General features: G+C 31.5%; 2 long non-coding RNA genes across 2 annotated transcripts; both read left to right on the forward strand.

Moving 5' to 3' along the window:
* Positions 1-6402: 6402 nt before the first annotated feature.
* LOC129802129 (uncharacterized) lies at positions 6403-7031 on the forward strand. Its single transcript, XR_008751764.1, has 3 exons — positions 6403-6774; positions 6839-6887; positions 6955-7031. It is a non-coding gene; the product is annotated as an uncharacterized LOC129802129 (long non-coding RNA).
* A 1335-nt stretch (positions 7032-8366) lies between these two features.
* On the forward strand, positions 8367-9123 carry LOC129802130 (uncharacterized). The gene is made up of 3 exons (XR_008751765.1): positions 8367-8738; positions 8803-8851; positions 8919-9123. It is a non-coding gene; the product is annotated as an uncharacterized LOC129802130 (long non-coding RNA).
* The last annotated feature ends 1371 nt before the right edge of the window (positions 9124-10494 follow it).

Here is a 10494-nt window from a genome sequence, read left to right on the forward strand (position 1 = left end):
AGTCGTAAGTGTGTCTAGAGCATAAGAGATCTTTGAGTTAAGGCTTTAATTAGCACAAATTTTAGGCATTATTTAGGGCTTTAAGGCTAAGATTTGACCCATTCAATTAGGAACTGAATTTTTTTCCGTACACAAATGGCGAATGAACGAAGTTTTCTCGTGAATAGGGGAAGTTGGGGCTACTTTGAGCTGTGGGGCTACATTGTTATACGACTTTTTCGCCAATTACTAAATGACATTTTATGATACAATGACACAATTATTTTGTCTATCCAAATTACATCATGTCAAAACCCAGTTTCTATCAAAAATATGCGAAAAATCGTATAACAATGTAAACCCACGGCTTAAAGTAACCGCACCTCCCCTACCTCTTGTTTTTATTTCCGAATATTTGTATAAACGGTACAAAGACTGAAATGAGATTTATTCAACCAGTATTACCGATTATACATTTTAGAAAAGCAAAGTGTCTTATAAAAAAGAAGTTTTTCAAAAAATATCTCCAACAATATCTTATAATTTCCCAAACTAAAAATTTCCCAAAGCAGAAAATTCTCATTTATCTCAAGCGACACTAATAATTTGCCAAAACGCAGAAAATTTCCCTTTGATTCAGCAAGCGAAATAATTTCCCAAAAACGCAGAAAATTTTCCTTTAGTTCAGCAAGCAAAACCAATAACTTCCCAAAAACGTAGAAAATTTCCCTTTGCTCCAACAAGGGACAATAATAATTTCCCAAAACGCAGAACATTTCCCTTTGCTCTTACAATCGAAACTAATAATTTCCCAAAATGCAAAAAATTTCCCTTTTCGCCAATAAGTGAAACTAATAATTTCCCAAAACGTAGAAAATTTCTCTTTGCTCCAATAAGCGAAACAAATAATTTCCCAAATCAAAAAAATTTCCTTTGGTTCATCAAGCGAAACTAACAATCTTCAAAAACGCAGAAAATTTTCCCTTGGCTCAGCAAGCGAAACTAATTAAGTCTTTTAATTTAGAATTTAGACTTTCAGGATTTTGGCAAATTCGAGATCGGGATTTTGACGTCCGGGATTTGACCGGAACACGATAAGTTCAGGACTTCTAGAAAATTCGAAAAATGCTTTAAAACTCGCGTGGTTTTTATAACCTGGGACAGCCGGATTGTCCGGCCGTTCTATATCCCTATTACTGCTCGAACTCAAAGAGAAAGCAATTATGTAATCGACTTTTTCAACTTTCCACCGTCTTGGAGTTTAAACGGTAAAAAATATCAACTTCTTCTATACTCTCAATAAAAATAAACAATATTTTCAAAAGTTGTTTTTCACGCCACCCCTGTCTATCCCCGCCAAAACCATGTTTTTTTTGGTTTTTCTCAAAATTGGCCCAAGCTTTTTCAATGTTATACGGATATATTAGAGGTCGCCTAGGCGAACATTTCGTCCAAATATACCTATGACCGGAAAATTCGCCATTTAGAAATATTGAAGGTCAAAAGTCAATTACATTGAAGGACTCATATTTTAACCGCTTTGGTTAAATTTGGATTTTTTGGAAAAATCTGAACTTTTCTTATCAATTCACTTTCTTATTAAATTCTTATATTCTTCTTATTTTTAGTTTAAAATTGTTTTTCAATTTGCGAATAAATTTAATCGTTAGACAGGTATATACCCAAGAAACATGCAAAACGATAATTCACGGATAGGTTTATCTCGTGAGTTCGAGCATTCCGCAAAGCTGACACGCTTTGCCATTTCCTTTTACTTTACGATTTAATTAAAATTCAAATTTGTTAGGAATGTCCTGAGTATACTTTTCTTTACATTGTAAATCTTTTTGGAAAATGTTTCTTTTTAGAAAAAGAATCCTTATATGTATCTTATTAAGGAATTAAAGGGTTACCATCCGCCAGTACAATTTCATCATGAAAGTTCTACGCTCACACATATAAAACCTCGTTTCATTTATGTCCAAAACACAATGTAGATACAACAAGAAACATCTAAGCTCATATGGCTTTAAAATTTTATTGTTAGTGGTATAACAAAAGAGCCTTAACACTACTGTAGCTCAGATTAACACTTCAGGAATTGGACTTATTTTATTAAATAGTTTTAATTCTTGCAAGAAAGTTCTGTATTTGCTAATTTAATAAACTCCGCCCATGAATAATTTTAATAATTAATTTTAATAATTAAAAATAATTTTGTTGGTCATCTTCTAATTTAAAACGGGACTGAATTATTTAACATTTTTAGTAATTTTGAAAATAATTTTTCAAACTCAAGATATAATTCTCCACCATTTCAATCTACAAATGAAAATAGGGTAAATAAGGCTAATTCAAAACCTGCTCTAAATGGAAATTTTTCGCTACTCCAAATGGAAACGTCATTGTTTTCATGATAAATACAATATTAATTATTATATTTGTACATTTTCTATACCACAGTTTCATTATTTAGTTAATTTTGCTCTAAATAAAGCAAAAATCCATTCATATTCACAAATTTTAATTTGGTAATTTCACAGAAAAATTAAAAGTGTACCTTTTTTTCCATCGATTGACCATGTTTTCCAATGAAAAACACAATGAGGTGACTGTTGTTTATTCGTTTTGTTTAATATTTATATCATATTTCTGGCTAATTTTAGTTAAATTAAGTGCCTCGAATATTCTTACCTAAAGTGTCAAGGATCAAAGGGAGACTTCATTGGAAATGTTTACCAAAAGATTTGTACAAATGGTTAGACTGGAGTTTTTCTAACCATGATAAAAGGTAAGTTCATTGCAATTTAACTGGAGGTATTATGTATGTCCTCAGCAGAATTGCACAATCCTTCTCTGAATGAAATTGTGCAAATAGAAAATTTTCAAAGCAATTAAGAGAACCCTTTTTTATCTCCAGAAAATATTGTTTCTTCTAGTACTTTCTCTCTTTTTTGCTTGGAGTTCTGATGAAGACTGAACTCCCAAAAAAGGTTTGGCAATACAATTTTTTTTTGTTGGTCCTCTGGTGTGTTCCACCCACGGTCCAAAAAATTAAATTTCAAGCTTTTATGCATGCCACTTAATTTAAATTTTAATGGTCATACGTCCACTGTGTGACGAGTGAGCAGTAGAAAATCACGTGGGATTTACTAAGTGAATGTAAGACTTGGAAGTAATCCCTCATGAGTCTTCATCCGCCAGAGTGGTGATATCAAAATGGATGTCATCAATGGGGATCACTCAATTTGCCTCATATTAGTCCTCATCGTCCTCACCAAGGGACACACGGCGGGGACAAGGGACTCTACTTTCATTACCTACCACATTTTACTATCAATGTAGGACGCCGTCAGGTCGCAAGAGACCCAAGATAAAGGCAAATTGTTTCCTTGAGTGTTTTTGACGAGATTTCACCTAAAAAAAAATTTTTTCTTGTCCACTTGTAAATCTTTAGTGCGTTTCTCTCCTTACAGTTTTTTTCTTCACCTTTCTTCTTCATATTCTTTGGCAGTACAGTACGACTCTACACAGGTGCTTTCGCAATTCCACAAGTAGCATAATGCTTCTTCATTTAGAATTTAAAATTTGGGACAATTTTGTACCGCCCAAACCCAAGAAGCAAGATTATCCGCGATGTTACAACTTGGTAAGTGTTTCAATCAAAGGGATACCAAGGTTTAATTTTCCAAATTTTTGAGACAGAAATTGAATTTTGAAATTGAATTTTTTTTTAACTGAATTTTGACTTGATAACCGAATTAATTTTGATTACCTTTCAGATCAAAAAAGTTCATGTAGTCGAAATTCACAATTCTTTCTTTTCCAAACGATCTACACGTGTCTGTCTCATTAATTTAAACTCTTTTTTGTCTTTTGAACATCACAACAAATTCAATTTAGGGTAAATGTCCTTATTCAAAACCATTTCCAGACGCTTTAACTTTGACAGAAGATTCAACACGTCAAGTTCATTTTTTTCTGAAGACAATTACACAAATTTGCTCCTTTACTGTTCTGGAATACTACTGTTTAGTGAAATTTTTTTAAATATAGTTTGAAAACTTCTTAAATACAAGAACAATACACGAGTGCAAAATGCTTCAATTGGAAACAAATTATTCCAAATGAAGACAAGGGAAAGTTTCTAATTGGAGACAAAGAGTGTAAGTGAAACCGTAACGAAACGCTTTCAAAACCTTGTTGAGTTACTCGAGTGCAGGATTTGTTATTATTCCTGGGGTGACATGATAACTCATTTTCGATACTATCGACTGTCAATTCTGAAAAATGTAAACAATAGCTGCACTTTCTGTAATTAAAATAGATGTTTATCAACAGTCTCATTCTTTTAATAATGTCGCAATGAATGACTCAAGAATGCATAAAAAGTTTACATTCACTAAATCTAACAGATATAGATTTATCGATAATATCGATTCGATAGTGTCGAAAAATTATCATTCCACTAATGGTCTTTTCTGCTTCCCCATCTAAAACAATAAGAAAATCACTCCAAAAAAATCATATTTCCGATGTGTCCTATTAAAGCATTTGCAGACTTCACGTACAGTTAACAATAAATATTAACACTTAATTTAACTAAAATTAAACAGAAATGTGACATAAATGTTAAAAAAAACGAATAAACAAGTTATTGTATTTTCCATTGGAAAACATGGTCGATCGATGAAAAATTCGATGGTGAAAAGGTACACGTTTAATTTTTCTGAGAAATTAATACATTAAAATTTGTGAATATTAATGGATTTTCGTTTTATTTGGAGCAAAATTAACTAAATAATGAAACTGTGGTATAGAAAATTGTATAAATAATAATTTAGTACTGTATTTATCATGGAAAAAATGACGTTTCCATTTGGAGTAGCAAAAAATTTCCATTTGGAGCAAGTTTTGAATTAGCTTAATTTATCCTAGTTCAGTCTAATTTTGAGTGCGAAAGCATGAGACAGACATAAGAAAACCATTTGAGAAGGAATGGAACATCAATTTTGACTTTGTAACATTCTCTTGATGTAAAAGGTGTGCCAGAGTTTGTTTATACACTAAATCTAAATTGGATCAAGAGAAAAGTGCCCATGTTTCGTACGATCCCAAGCTTCGTAATGACTAAATTTCTTCTATGTTTCCCAATAAAAAAAAGAACTTTCCCAAAACCTATTTTTTCAGAACACAAGGAGTATTTAAACATTTATAACATTTTAAAACCCACTAATTTCTTACTATTTTTGTACCTGGGCATCTTTACTTACATCTTTACTTGGAACACCTGAACTGATCCATACTGTTCTTAACAAGTGATTTATGCTATGCGCCACAAAACATCACAAAACCACCTTCCACGTATTTAAGGGGACAATAATATTTAACTGCACAGTAAAAAATTGTGTAAAATTTTACTACCATTATAGAGTTAAAATGACCATTTTAATTGTTTAATTTTAAAATGTTTAAAAAATACACAACATTTTGGTAATTTATTGTCACGTGATAAAAAATTACCACTATTATAGTCAAGATTTTTCAACAAAGTTGTTTAATTTAAAATTGTTGAAAATTTGATACCATTATGGTGGTAATTTGTGTCTTTTTACTACTATGATAGTCGCGAAATGTGGCGTGATGTTGCTAGCTTCACTGTGGTGACTGTGATACTGTTATTCTGCGCGACCAACGGAAAGCGTTCACAAAGAGGTAAGTTTAGTGCTTTTATGCTATTCTAATTTAATTTTTCTAATAAAATAAGTGGTAAATCGAGAGATGAGAATTTGGTGTAGTTCAAGAAGTTAGTATTTGATTGATTCTTGCAAATTTTATTGAGACAGGATGTATTTTGTGTAATGCCAGAGAAAGTGTAGTTATGTCAAATTCATAATTTGGAAATTTGTGGAAATTTTGTAAGACAACTATGATTTAGAGACGAAAATAGATAATTAGGACCTCATTGAGTCCACCAAGAATAGATCAGGCGATCAAGTGCGTCACATTTCACGAAGAAAACGATTTAATGAATTGATACACTTTCTTAGACTCCCGGATGACTCATTTGGAGGGTTTTTGTGAACATATTTCCACATTTTTCCTAATATCATGTGAAAATTGGCAGGATGATTCTATATAGCACCTATGTAAGACAATTTGTGCCATAGATGTGGAAGACTGTCCGCCTGGGGTGAATTTTACACCGTGAACTTGTTGAAGCGTGAAATGTACTTTCTCTTACTTCCGGACAGATTGATTGAAAATAATATTGAAAATATTAAGAACAATTCGTAAGATTTATTTTTTTTTGTTTTATGGCAGAGAAACTAAGAAACAAGAACAATTATTTAAATCAACCTCATAAAACCAAGTTTGACGATCAATTGCTGCACAAACAAATAAAGACTTTGAAAGCAGACAATAACGCATGTTCCGGGAACATCAACAATCAACCGAATATCTTCAGTCAAACAGATGAATCACTCAACCCATTCAACGATGGAGATAGTTTTGCTCTAATTAGACGGGACATCAATGAAAAAATGGAACTTACAGAGTTGCTCAACAAGTGGGAAATTCTAAAGACGCAAGATGGACTCTTCGAACACTTTAAGAATCTAACAGAAACTGACATCCAAACTATGACTCCAAAGCTCAGGGATAAATACAGTTATGATTTACTTTGCATGCATGAAGAAAGAATTCGAAGGACAAAAAGACCTGGAGAAATTGATAAAAGCGATTTGCCACTATTTCAAGGAAGATGCTGACACAATTTTGCAACACCAAGAGGTATAGATTGTTATTTCGTATTTTGAAGCATAAGTAATTTTTGTATCCTATTTGTATTTTTCAGATCAATTCGCAAAATCTCATGACGTCACATCCTGGGGTTTATATTATAGGTAAATTTGATAAAAGTATGTTTTAAGCAAATTTTTTATATAGAATTTTCATTATTACGATTTACAGAAAACACAGGAGATCACATGATATTCTACAAAGGGCAGGAGATTCAGAAAGGAGCAAATAACTGGGAAGCGTTTGAAATAATGTTCGCAATGTATTACATTTTCAATGAATGCTTTCCCAGAGAGATTGCTTGCACACTGGAATTTTTCCAGCGATACGTGTTAAAAATACATCCAACAGATGGAACAAAAAATATGAAAAGAAGTGTGTCCAATGTAATATGAAAGTTTTGGGCTTAATGAGGAAAATAAAAAAAATAATTTTTTGTGAACAATGCGTGTTTGTACTTTTAAAATTTTAAAACATTCAAAATTAAACAAATTTTGAATTAAACAAAAAAAAAATCAACAAATTTTAAATTAAACAACTGAAAATTAAACAACACAGTAAAAAATTGTGTAAAATTTTACTACCATTATAGAGTTAAAATGACCATTTTAATTGTTTAATTTTAAAATGTTTAAAAAATACACAACATTTTGGTAATTTATTGTCACGTGATAAAAAATTACCACTATTATAGTCAAGATTTTTCAACAAAGTTGTTTAATTTAAAATTGTTGAAAATTTGATACCATTATGGTGGTAATTTGTGTCTTTTTACTACTATGATAGTCGCGAAATGTGGCGTGATGTTGCTAGCTTCACTGTGGTGACTGTGATACTGTTATTCTGCGCGACCAACGGAAAGCGTTCACAAAGAGGTAAGTTTAGTGCTTTTATGCTATTCTAATTTAATTTTTCTAATAAAATAAGTGGTAAATCGAGAGATGAGAATTTGGTGTAGTTCAAGAAGTTAGTATTTGATTGATTCTTGCAAATTTTATTGAGACAGGATGTATTTTGTGTAATGCCAGAGAAAGTGTAGTTATGTCAAATTCATAATTTGGAAATTTGTGGAAATTTTGTAAGACAACTATGATTTAGAGACGAAAATAGATAATTAGGACCTCATTGAGTCCACCAAGAATAGATCAGGCGATCAAGTGCGTCACATTTCACGAAGAAAACGATTTAATGAATTGATACACTTTCTTAGACTCCCGGATGACTCATTTGGAGGGTTTTTGTGAACATATTTCCACATTTTTCCTAATATCATGTGAAAATTGGCAGGATGATTCTATATAGCACCTATGTAAGACAATTTGTGCCATAGATGTGGAAGACTGTCCGCCTGGGGTGAATTTTACACCGTGAACTTGTTGAAGCGTGAAATGTACTTTCTCTTACTTCCGGACAGATTGATTGAAAATAATATTGAAAATATTAAGAACAATTCGTAAGATTTATTTTTTTTTGTTTTATGGCAGAGAAACTAAGAAACAAGAACAATTATTTAAATCAACCTCATAAAACCAAGTTTGACGATCAATTGCTGCACAAACAAATAAAGACTTTGAAAGCAGACAATAACGCATGTTCCGGGAACATCAACAATCAACCGAATATCTTCAGTCAAACAGATGAATCACTCAACCCATTCAACGATGGAGATAGTTTTGCTCTAATTAGACGGGACATCAATGAAAAAATGGAACTTACAGAGTTGCTCAACAAGTGGGAAATTCTAAAGACGCAAGATGGACTCTTCGAACACTTTAAGAATCTAACAGAAACTGACATCCAAACTATGACTCCAAAGCTCAGGGATAAATACAGTTATGATTTACTTTGCATGCATGAAGAAAGAATTCGAAGGACAAAAAGACCTGGAGAAATTGATAAAAGCGATTTGCCACTATTTCAAGGAAGATGCTGACACAATTTTGCAACACCAAGAGGTATAGATTGTTATTTCGTATTTTGAAGCATAAGTAATTTTTGTATCCTATTTGTATTTTTCAGATCAATTCGCAAAATCTCATGACGTCACATCCTGGGGTTTATATTATAGGTAAATTTGATAAAAGTATGTTTTAAGCAAATTTTTTATATAGAATTTTCATTATTACGATTTACAGAAAACACAGGAGATCACATGATATTCTACAAAGGGCAGGAGATTCAGAAAGGAGCAAATAACTGGGAAGCGTTTGAAATAATGTTCGCAATGTATTACATTTTCAATGAATGCTTTCCCAGAGAGATTGCTTGCACACTGGAATTTTTCCAGCGATACGTGTTAAAAATACATCCAACAGATGGAACAAAAAATATGAAAAGAAGTGTGTCCAATGTAATATGAAAGTTTTGGGCTTAATGAGGAAAATAAAAAAAATAATTTTTTGTGAACAATGCGTGTTTGTACTTTTAAAATTTTAAAACATTCAAAATTAAACAAATTTTGAATTAAACAAAAAAAAAATCAACAAATTTTAAATTAAACAACTGAAAATTAAACAATTTGAGAATTAAACAAAAAAAAAATTAAACAACTTTAAAATTAAACAAAAAAAATTCAACAATATTAAAATTCAACAAATTGAAATTCAACAATTTTTAAATTAAACAACTAGAAATTCAACAATTTTTTAATTAAACATTTTTTCCAAATTACCACTATTATAGTGGTGTGAAAGATTACACACTATAATAGTGGTAATTTTTTTTACTGTGAATTTGAGAATTAAACAAAAAAAAAATTAAACAACTTTAAAATTAAACAAAAAAAATTCAACAATATTAAAATTCAACAAATTGAAATTCAACAATTTTTAAATTAAACAACTAGAAATTCAACAATTTTTTAATTAAACATTTTTTCCAAATTACCACTATTATAGTGGTGTGAAAGATTACACACTATAATAGTGGTAATTTTTTTTACTGTGTGCTTCGACTGGGGTCTTCCTCTTCGAACATATCGTCTGAATATCCATTGAGTCATATCTCGGCTGGACCTTTGCACTATCCGGGTGGTAATTGGAAACAGAAGAAGTAAAAAAAAACGAAATCGAGAGGAGAGAACCTATAAATATTGATAACTTTCAATGTGGCGGCAAATTTTGTCCATAGAGAAACATATTTCTCAAAATGCGTCGACATGTGAATGAAATTTAAGTGATAATTCCTTTTGATGTTGCGATTCATGGGTTTCTTTTTTCTCACTCATCATCCACTTTTTGGGCGACATTCCCATGTCACCTTCACATCCATTCACGCCGAAAGGGAGGATAAAATTGAAACATTTCTGAATGAGTTTAAGGCCCAAAATCGTATTATATGGACCCAAAAACACAACACTCCAAGCTATGGAAGAGAATCCCTGAGAAGGATATACAAATTCTCATCATCATGCCTCAAATGCCATTTCATTTATATACATATGATTGATGTTGGGACCAATGTCTAAAGCTTTCATGTGATATACACGAGAAATCCAAGAAAAGACAGATTTTCGTGAATTCGGAAAATATTTAATTATACAACAAACGTGTATTTGTTCTGCTCAATCTCACATGATAATAATTCATATAGGCGAAAGTCCTAATTAAGTTATGTCGTTTTTTTTTCACTATTCCTCTCTACTTCTTCTGGTTCTTTTGCTCTCTTCTGGTTTACTGAACTTAATAGATCATTAACTTTTCACACAGGTCT

This window comes from Phlebotomus papatasi, chromosome 2 (genome assembly GCF_024763615.1).
Source record: "Phlebotomus papatasi isolate M1 chromosome 2, Ppap_2.1, whole genome shotgun sequence".
In the NCBI taxonomy this organism is placed as follows: domain Eukaryota; kingdom Metazoa; phylum Arthropoda; class Insecta; order Diptera; family Psychodidae; genus Phlebotomus; species Phlebotomus papatasi.